The 9373-nt window shown below is 40.3% G+C and overlaps 1 long non-coding RNA gene across 2 annotated transcripts; it reads left to right on the forward strand.

Moving 5' to 3' along the window:
* The first annotated feature begins 434 nt into the window (after positions 1 to 434).
* LOC129150135 (uncharacterized) lies at positions 435 to 8330 on the forward strand. Of its 2 annotated transcripts, none has more exons than XR_008556866.1 (3): positions 435 to 476; positions 1104 to 1233; positions 8253 to 8330. It is a non-coding gene; the product is annotated as an uncharacterized LOC129150135 (long non-coding RNA). The 2 variants fall into 2 exon arrangements; XR_008556865.1 differs by lacking the exon at positions 8253 to 8330 and adding an exon at positions 2951 to 3028.
* The last annotated feature ends 1043 nt before the right edge of the window (positions 8331 to 9373 follow it).

Consider the following 9373-nt stretch of genomic DNA (forward strand, 5'->3'; position numbering starts at 1 on the left):
AAGACAGGAAGCTGGAGCTTGAGCTCTTGGGGAATGAAAGGTGCCCTTATGAGCTTCATAGCCACTTTTAGATGTGAGGTGATGTCAAGCCAGGAAGCACTTTTCTGGGACTCTGAGCAGGTGGTAACACCAGTAATACTCCTTCACATTGTACACTGAACAGTAAGGGTTGTTGGGCTGCTGGGCCCCACCCAAGGATCCAGTCCAGCAGTAATATCTCAGCATGAAAGCCACCTTTCTGCGTGTGAGCTGCGAGCTGTGGATCAGGCTGCAGGCCACTCCTCTGCTCATCAGGGTGGCTCAGTCCTGGTCTAGAGAACCTGTCATCATGGGCTACAGGATTCCAGATTCCAGGAGGCAGCCTGGCCAGCCAGTTACCTTGACAATTTTATGATGTAATGCTTTAAACTCCTTTCTGGCTGCCAGTCTAATGAGATTCTAGACACTTTCTTCCAACCAGGTGACATGCAGCTAAAGTAAGAGCATATAGCTCACTTTTAATGTTTCATTTTGTGATATCTATAGGCTGCATTTGCATTAACAATGAAAGGGGAGTCTGACTGTCACCCAGCTATATGAAATTTTTGCCCAGGGACCCAAGATTACTGCTGGCAGATTGGCTTTTGCTGTAGGTGCCCCAGTCTGGTTATGCTGTGAGGATTTTCTCATTCTCCTTATTATGCTTTAGTACCTGCAGCACTTCAGCAGTAAAATTGAATGTGACTCTCAGAAGGATGGATTTCTGGGAACTTTCCAATTGCACTAAACCCCAAGTATAGCATAGAATTATCCCAAGGGATTTCTTAGCTAAGTAGTTTTTGTTTTCAGCCTTGTTTTGCCCTAAAAATTTTTAGAGTTTTTAAACAGCAAAGGCACTGGAGGGAAGTAAACATCTGCACGTTGCATACATTGCTTTTTCTCATCCTTGTTGAAAGTGCCCACAGGCCAATCCTGATTAGCCAGAGAACAGGGCAGGAGGTCTTTCTCCATCTGCCACTGCACTTTGACAGAGGCCCAAAGTGGGTACACACTCAGCTCTGTGTAAGAGATTTTATTTGCTTGTCTCTTTCAATGAGTAAGTGCCACTTCTCTCCAAACAACAGGCAAGAGAGAGGATGAGCAGGAAGACCCCATGTGCTGTATTTCCAGTGCTGACATTGGTGTCAGCTATGATAAACCCCAAAAACAGAGCTGGAGACGGAATGCCAGAGCTTTCTCCATGGTTGATTTGAGGTGAGAGCCAAGGGGCCTTCTTCATGGAAGGGAAGCCATTTTTTGAACATTCTCTCTCTCTCTCTCTCTCTCTCTCTCTCTCTCTCTCTCTCTCTCTCTCTCTCTCTCCACTCTCTAAAAAATCAATGGAAAAAATATCCTCAGGTGAGGATTAACAAAGCAAAAAAATATCCTCAGATGGGCAAGGAGTCATGATACACTGTTAGAACATAAACCACTGTGGCTGACAGATAAGATGCCTATGGTCAGAATCTCCACATCATCTTTGAAAGCCCAAGTCAGTGTCAAAGCCAGGGGATTCTTTGTTCAGCCCCAAAGGGTAATTTGAGGGCAGAAGGATGTGAAGTGCCAAGTGGTTAAAAAATCTCCTTAAACATATGGATACTATTTTTCAATGCCTACTTTTCTAATACCAACTATCATTCTGCCCCTTTGTTTATTCCTTTGAAATGGTCATTTGCCATCTTACTGACATGGGAGTGTCTCACAATCTAGAAAGCAGGAAGAACCTGAGAAAGAGAGTCAAAAGACACCTGGGTCTTAACATGGGCCTCGCACCTGCAGGACTGATGGAGATATACTGATTGTGGAGACAGAGCTGTGTTCTCTAGTGATGGCTCTTTGCTCCTCTATCTAAGGGTAATGTGGCCGCACTTTTTCATTTGATTGGCCATCTAAGCCTAAACTGAGGCCTCAGGCCACAGCTACATGTTGGGAAAACATTTATAGCAGTATGTTGCAAGATGTGGTCACATTTTTAAAAAATTTCTGTGATTATAAATAATTAATATAAGCACAACATGTATCATCTAGATTTGCCTTAAAATTGAGCATGACCACATGATTTCAATGATGGCTTTGCACATCCATTTCTTATCTCTCTTATGCCAAGAGAAGGCAAATATCACAGCATTTTCAAAAGGAAGATTATACAGTAGTTCAAATCAGAAAGGGAATAGGAAAAATGATTTATTTGAGGGATACAAAATATAGGCATGCCAAAACCCCAAGAATTTGTGCTGTGGTGGCCAGGACCATATTTATGTCAAGGAAAATATATTATGCAGATTATATTTGTCCACAGGCAAACTGGCAGCCATTCATCAACAGAAGCATAGAAGTAAAAAAAATCAATGCAGAATTTTCTGTTGATTCTAGCAGTAAGTGAATTAGATATATATTTTAATGTAGATTTCAATAACATTTCAATGTGAAACTTATCTTCAAGTGACAAACAAGACAATTGCAGAGTTATCAAGGGACACCTTACTAAAATTTGTATCCTAGGATTGACAAAGTTTTAAATTTTATGAGACGTGATTATTCTGAACTAGCAAACAAAGGTTTAAAATGTTATAGTATTTTTTGTACAACTTATTTATGCCAAAGGGATTTGTACTTAGTTTCATGTTTTTGAAAGTTTAAGTAACATAAATAATTTATATAACACTGGAAGTCTGAGTTTTTGTTTTTCTTTAAAAGGAGTCATGGTAGGCAGCCTTCCAAAAAGCCCAATAATCCTATCTACTGGAATTCACACCCTGTGTAATCACCTGCCATGTGGTCTATTGGACTAACAGAATACTGTAGAAGAGATAATAAGTCATTTCTTAGGTAAAGTCATAAAACACATGTGACATCTCCTCTCTCTCTCTCTCTCTCTCTCTCTTTCTCTCTCTCTCTCTCTTTCTCTGATCACTCACTCTATGGAAGCTAGCTGACATTTTACAAGGACCCTTTGGCTGTCCTGTTAAGAGGCTTACATTATGAGGAACTAAGGCCTGCTGCCAACAGCCATGTGAATGCCTGAGCCAGAACTGCCTATCTACTTAGCTAAGCTACTCTGGGATTCCTGATCCTCACAAACTGTAAGACAGCAAATGCTTATTTTAAGTTGCCAGTTTTGGAGTACTTATGTAGCAACATATACCTGATGCAGAAGCCAATGTATATCTCATGACTGTGGTACATTATTAAATATCACTTGCTGAATTGAGCCCATGAGTCAGGTAGTAGATGCTTAGTCATTGACTCCAACATGAGCATTTTAAAAATGCTATTGGCTTTGCCTCAGCATGAACTAGTATCATTTACTTCTTTTTTTTTTTTTAAACTTTATTGCTGAAAGTATTAAATACGTCCTCCTTTCCCCCACAATGACCCCTTTACTTTTATGTATTCTTTCAAAAATGAGTATTGGAACAGATTCAGCATTTAACATTATCATTCCTTATTCTTTCCATGAATCACTCCGTTCTGGGGTTTATCTTGGTGAGGCACACTTGATCAGTATTTCTACTCCCTCATCTATGCTTTCTTAGTTCTCCCATGATTTAGCTACAGAGCAGGACTGAAAATTTCACTCACACTTTAGCTGAGGTGTACAGGGAAAATGTATCTTTTTATTTTATCTACTAGGGGCCTGGTGCACGAAATTCTTGCACTGGGGAGGGGTCCCTCAGCCCAGCCTGCCCCCTCTCACATACTGGGAGCCCATAGGGGATGTCCTACTGAAGGCCTCCCTTTGCGGGAGGCCACCGGGCTGATCAGGGGAAGGCACCAGCCCCATCACTCTGCTGCTGTAGCCACTGCCAGTCATCGCAGCTGCCAAGGTATTTTCATCAACATGACTCCAGTCCCTTCACCATGAAAAAATGACAACTTTCTTTAGGCATTTTCAAGATGTGTCTTTCATAGGATATGACATTTCTTTCTTTATTTTTCTTTTTATCCTCACCTGAGAATATGTTTCCATTGATTTTTTTCCCCTTCCCTCCGATGGCAGGCTCGGCCGCTTCCCAAATCTAAAGCCTCCGCCCCAGGCTTTAGGTTTGGGAAGCGGGCTCCCCCCCCCTCCCCCCCCCCCCGTCCCCTCCGATCGCAGGCTCGGCCCCTTCCCAATCCTAAAGCATCAGTGTAGGCTTTAGGCTTGGGAAAGGCCCTCTCCCTCCGATGGCCGGCTGGAAGTGACCTGGGTGCTGAGGAGGTTCCTAGGACCCAGGTATGTATGCAAATTAACTGCCATCTTTGTTGGTTTAATTTGCATACTCACTCTCATTGGCTGTGGGCATAGCAGAGGTATGGTCAATTTACATGTTTCTCTATTATTAGGTAAGATAACTAATAGGGTTTTCCTGCCACTGATTACTTGGAAACAAGCAAGGAATTGAAACAATTGACAATTGTTTTTAATATTTTGGTTAAAACATATTCTGATTTGAAATGTAAAAAAACATTTTTTGTAATTTTTAAAAATTTTATTTTAGAGAGAGAGGAAGGGAGAGAGAGGAACAGTGACCAGATGCACCTCAACTGAACCCACAATCTGGGTATGTGCCCTGACCAGAAGTCAAATTGGTGACCAACTGGTGCATGGGATGACACTCCAACTCAGCCACACAGGCCAGGGCTTAAAATACTTTCAATTCAGTCCTTTAAGAAAAAAACAACAAACTATTCATAGCTCAGATTTTTCAGTTGTCTATTTAGCACCTGGTTTCATTTCAAGAAGTCATCTGAGTATGAGGCAGGAATGGTGACTCTTACAAGGTATTAGAGTGGAGGCAAATTCAGGGCCCTGAGACATAGTCTTCTTTGACTTCCTGGCTTCAGGAATGATGTGTCTTGTCCTGTGTGCCTCATGGATGCATTCCAGCTGCTGCTTCCTCTCCCTTGTCTTGATCAGTGCATGCTGTGCTGCTTAAGTGTTTTAACTCCCAAACTCCTCTCTTATGGGTGCTATGAAGTCTTTTGAGTTATGAAAGTTAATGCCCCTTTGATTCCTGTCTGTGCCACACCCTCCATGACCTCACTGCAGAGCCACTTGACCCCAGTGAGGGTGCTGCTCTCTACCATAGCCCCAGCCAGATTCTCAGATATATCTGGGACTTGTCAATGCTGCTTGGAATTAAGAGATGCTAACAGGCCTGCCTCTGCCTAACTTTGCTAAACAATCAAGTTGAATTTTGGTAAGGTAGTGAACAAGGCGTGTATAAGAAAGCTACAAGATAGCATTCTTCTATAGTCCCTGGTGCCCACATCTGCACTCAGCCTGAATGTTGATTATCTGATATTCACACCCTCTCTAGACTGAAGCCAGAGAGGACAATGTCTGTCACACAATATAATGGCCTTCCTTGTATCTCATCCTTTTTCTCTGGTCTCTTTTATCCCCTGGGTTCCTCCCCTTTTATCCTATATAATGTCTTGAGTCTATCATAAAACTGTAAGCCTTATTGATTTGATACCTCACCATAACTTAGCTACAAAGTTTATTTTCTTTATGCCATGGAGGAATAAACCAAGTAGAGTCCTCCAGTACAAGGAATAAAGGGATTTTGAATATTAGTAAGGCTCTGTGTTGCTAAATGCTTCTAATTAAAGTGTCAGAAGCCAAGTATAACCTTAGTCTTTCCTTGTTCTTTCTGGAACAAATTATTTCTCAATTTTAATTGGACCAATTTGGGTGAAGATTATGAACTCAGAAAGTGAAAAGAAAAATTCATATTCATAGTTTTCAAAATATCACCCCATTATATCTGTCTCTTATTATTTTCCATCATTGGTTGTCCATTTATAAATTGTAATATGCAAAATAAAGGTGTAGACACTTGATTTCATTTACTTTTCCCTATTTTTGTTGATTTTATTGGGGTGACACTGGTCAACAAAATAATATGTTTCATGTGCACAATCTACAACACATCACCTGTTCACCACCTCAAGCCAAGTCTCCTTCCATCTTCCATCACCATTTATCACCCCTATACCCTCTTCTACCTCCTTCTAATCCCTTCTCTCCAGAAATCCCCAAACTGTTGTATGTGCCCATGAGATTTTTTTCTCTTTTTCGCTCAATCCCTCCACCTGCCCATATCTAGCCTCTCCAAAACAGCTGTCAACCTGCTCTCTATCTATAATTATCTCTATTTTGCTTGTTAGTTCATTTTGTTCATTAGATTCCACATATGAGTGAAATCATATGGTATTTGTCTTTCTCTGATTGGCTTATGTCATGTCGCATAATGCTTTCCCAGTCCATTCATGCTGTTGCAAAGTGTAAGATTTCCTTCTTTTTTACAGCTGAGTAGCATTCCATTGTGTAAATGTACCAGATTTTTTATTTGTTTTTGTTTTTGTTTTTTTGGTTCATTCATCTACTGATGGGCACTTGAGATACTTCCAAATCTTGGCTATTATAAATAATGCTGCATTGAACATAGGTGTGCATATACTCCCTTGATTTTAATTCAACTGTATTTCATTTGCCTTCTAACTGCATCAGAAAAGACTTCATGAATCTTCTCCCTGGGGTCCCCTCTACCTACTTTCTACCCACATAGGGAACCCAATTTTCCACAGGCACTAGGGTGTCAATTTTTAAAGTTCATTTGATGAGCAATCAAGCTCAATTTGGTGTTCTTGGGCAGCTGGAGCACCTGCCCAACGCATGAAGTGCCTGTAAGTGTGCAAGATTGTGTTCCCTAGGGACATTCAGTGAGGCCTTGAAGTCTGTGTGTTTCTTCCATATTTCTGCTCATATTTCTGCTTCATAATCATCCTTAGAAGATGATGTGTGCCTCACCAATAAGTTATGTCTATGAGAATCCTTGTAGTGTCAGTGAATTGCTTTCCCCCTTCAGGCACACAGCACAGAACCACCTGCCACTCAGTAGTTCCCTTTGTGTTTCATGTGACCCTATATGTTCATTGACTTAGAATATCACACCTGCTTATGCCTTCCAGATACAGCTAGATCTCTATTGCTTTCACATAAAGTTAAACTTTATAAAAGATTGTGAGAGAGTCTTTACCAACTTTTTAATTTCTTCCATATCAGATGTTCTAGGGCAGTCCAGGTCCAGCTCCAACAGGCTTCTTCTATTAGAATCCTCAGCCCTCAGGCATGCCTGCATCATCTACTGCCATGCCTACATCATCTCTCTCTCCCTCTTTGTAGGTGGCAGTATTTAGTGTCTCCTCCTAATTTCCTTTAAAGGTGACTTCTAAGGAACAAATTTCCTAGAGGAGACATTAATGTTTGCATCAGCTCCAGGCTTGTCTATGTTTAAGTCCACAGTATTGGTAGCCAACACTTATTGACTGACCACTTACAATACCTGAGGCAGACCCTTGATAAACATTATTCCACTTAACTTTCACTGACAACATTACTTATCATTTTCTCTCCATTTTGTAGATGAGGCAACTGAGGCTTGAATGGAATAATTAAACAAATTACCCAAGATCACACAGTTACTGAATGGCAGTGCCAGGATTCACACTCAGGACTGTATGTCTCCAGAGCTCCTGCTCTTCCCTGGTTTGCTTAATTTCCATTAAGTGCTTAAGATTTTATTGTATACATATCTTACTAAAAACAACAAATGCAAAAGAAGCCATCTTTCTGGAGACTTTTGGAATCAGGTGATTGCAGGTGAATCTATCATGGTCAACCTAAAAATCACTTATCTCCTTGAAAATGAGCAGTAGTGCTGACCTCCGGCTTTTTGAAAGCTCTTTTTCTTGGGGCAAAAACACATAGAATTAGCTACAAGCAAATAGTTGGCATGTGCCTTGTCACAGGTAAGTACTTTGCCTTTCTGAGACTAACACCTAATTGGAATCAACTTTTTGAAAACAAGTTGGACTTCCACCCCACAATACATGTGCTGTCATTTAGTCACTTGGCTTGACACCAATTTCTGCCTCTCCACATGTGGGTGCCACCAGTGATCAGGACTTTGTGCCAGAGTGCTCAGAGTCTCGTTTTGCTCGCTCCTATCTCTGTGTTATCCTGCGTGTGACTCTTGGCTTATTGGGGAGGTTTCCCCTAATAAACCTAGCATTGTGAAAAGACAAATGTATGAGTGACTTCTTCTGGAGATGCTCCCTTGCTCACAACCGAATGTCTTCAAGAGTGGAGGTGCTGGTAATCTCTGCAGAAATTCATATTATTTATGAAATTTTAATGATAAGATAAAATAATAAAATAAAACTTTATTATTTCATTTTTATAGAATATGTCAGCAGTAATGAAGGGGAGCACCTTACAAAATCTTTGGATAGCAACTGAAAGGATGAGGCCAGGAAATAAGATGGCAAGTGTGCTTACAAATTCCTAAGAACAACTGAGGCCATGAAGAACAGGGTCTGATGTTGGTGGGGACTTTGAACTGGCTAAATTTTAGTACAGTTGTTGCTGATACTAATTTGGTCAGCAAACTAGAGTGGAATATAGACATTCAAGTTTATATAGCTTCACAGCAATTGTAAATGTTCTGTGGGTATAACAGCAAATTAATAGCCTTTTGTCGATTGATATTAATAATATCCTATGTCCCTTATGGCTTGATTCACAAGTCTCACTTGATCCCTTTATTCCTTTGCAGCTCCAGGTTCTCCTTGGTCCTTTTTACTTCCATGTTAATCTACATGCCATGATGATCCCATGTTATGTTATAAACTTTAAGGCTTGAATCATATAGATATGTATATATACTAATGCAAATGCTTTTTTTCAATGATTGTTTAAATTTGTAAGAGCCTTCTGTCTTGCAATGTATCATCCAAATCTCATCAACCACATTTTACTTGTATCACTCCTGTTTTTAATCAATAATCTCCAAGATTGAATGCATGGCAGAAAGAATGGGAAGTGTGGCTCTTCTTCACTGTAAGAGCTAGGCTGGTGCTTTTAGCTAAAATATCTGCATTTTTCATGGCGGCTGGGGAAAGATTCACCTAGACTTTCCTACCTTTTGTTGGAAAAATATGAACAGCCAAGTTATGAGTTAGCTGGAAATACCTACTTTCTTTTGCAGAATCCCTTTCACCTATGGTTGGTTCTATAACCCACAGGACCCTTCCTCCTTCACACTCACAGGTTATATAAAATGTATATGCTCCATTAATAAAGAAGGTACACCTTTATTATTTAATTCTTCTTCTTATGGTTTATGCTACAATTATTCATGGAAAATAAAGCTCCAAGTCCAGGTAGCAGTCAGCTCTACAATTTTCATCTAAGGTGACAGTTTCTCTAGAACAACTCTACAATTTTCATCTAAGGTGACAGTTTCTCTAGAACAGCATTTTAAAACAGAAGTGGGTATCATTTGTTTATTGTATGCATGTACTT

The sequence above is a fragment of the Eptesicus fuscus genome, chromosome 8 (assembly GCF_027574615.1).
Source record: "Eptesicus fuscus isolate TK198812 chromosome 8, DD_ASM_mEF_20220401, whole genome shotgun sequence".
In the NCBI taxonomy this organism is placed as follows: Eukaryota; Metazoa; Chordata; class Mammalia; order Chiroptera; family Vespertilionidae; genus Eptesicus; species Eptesicus fuscus.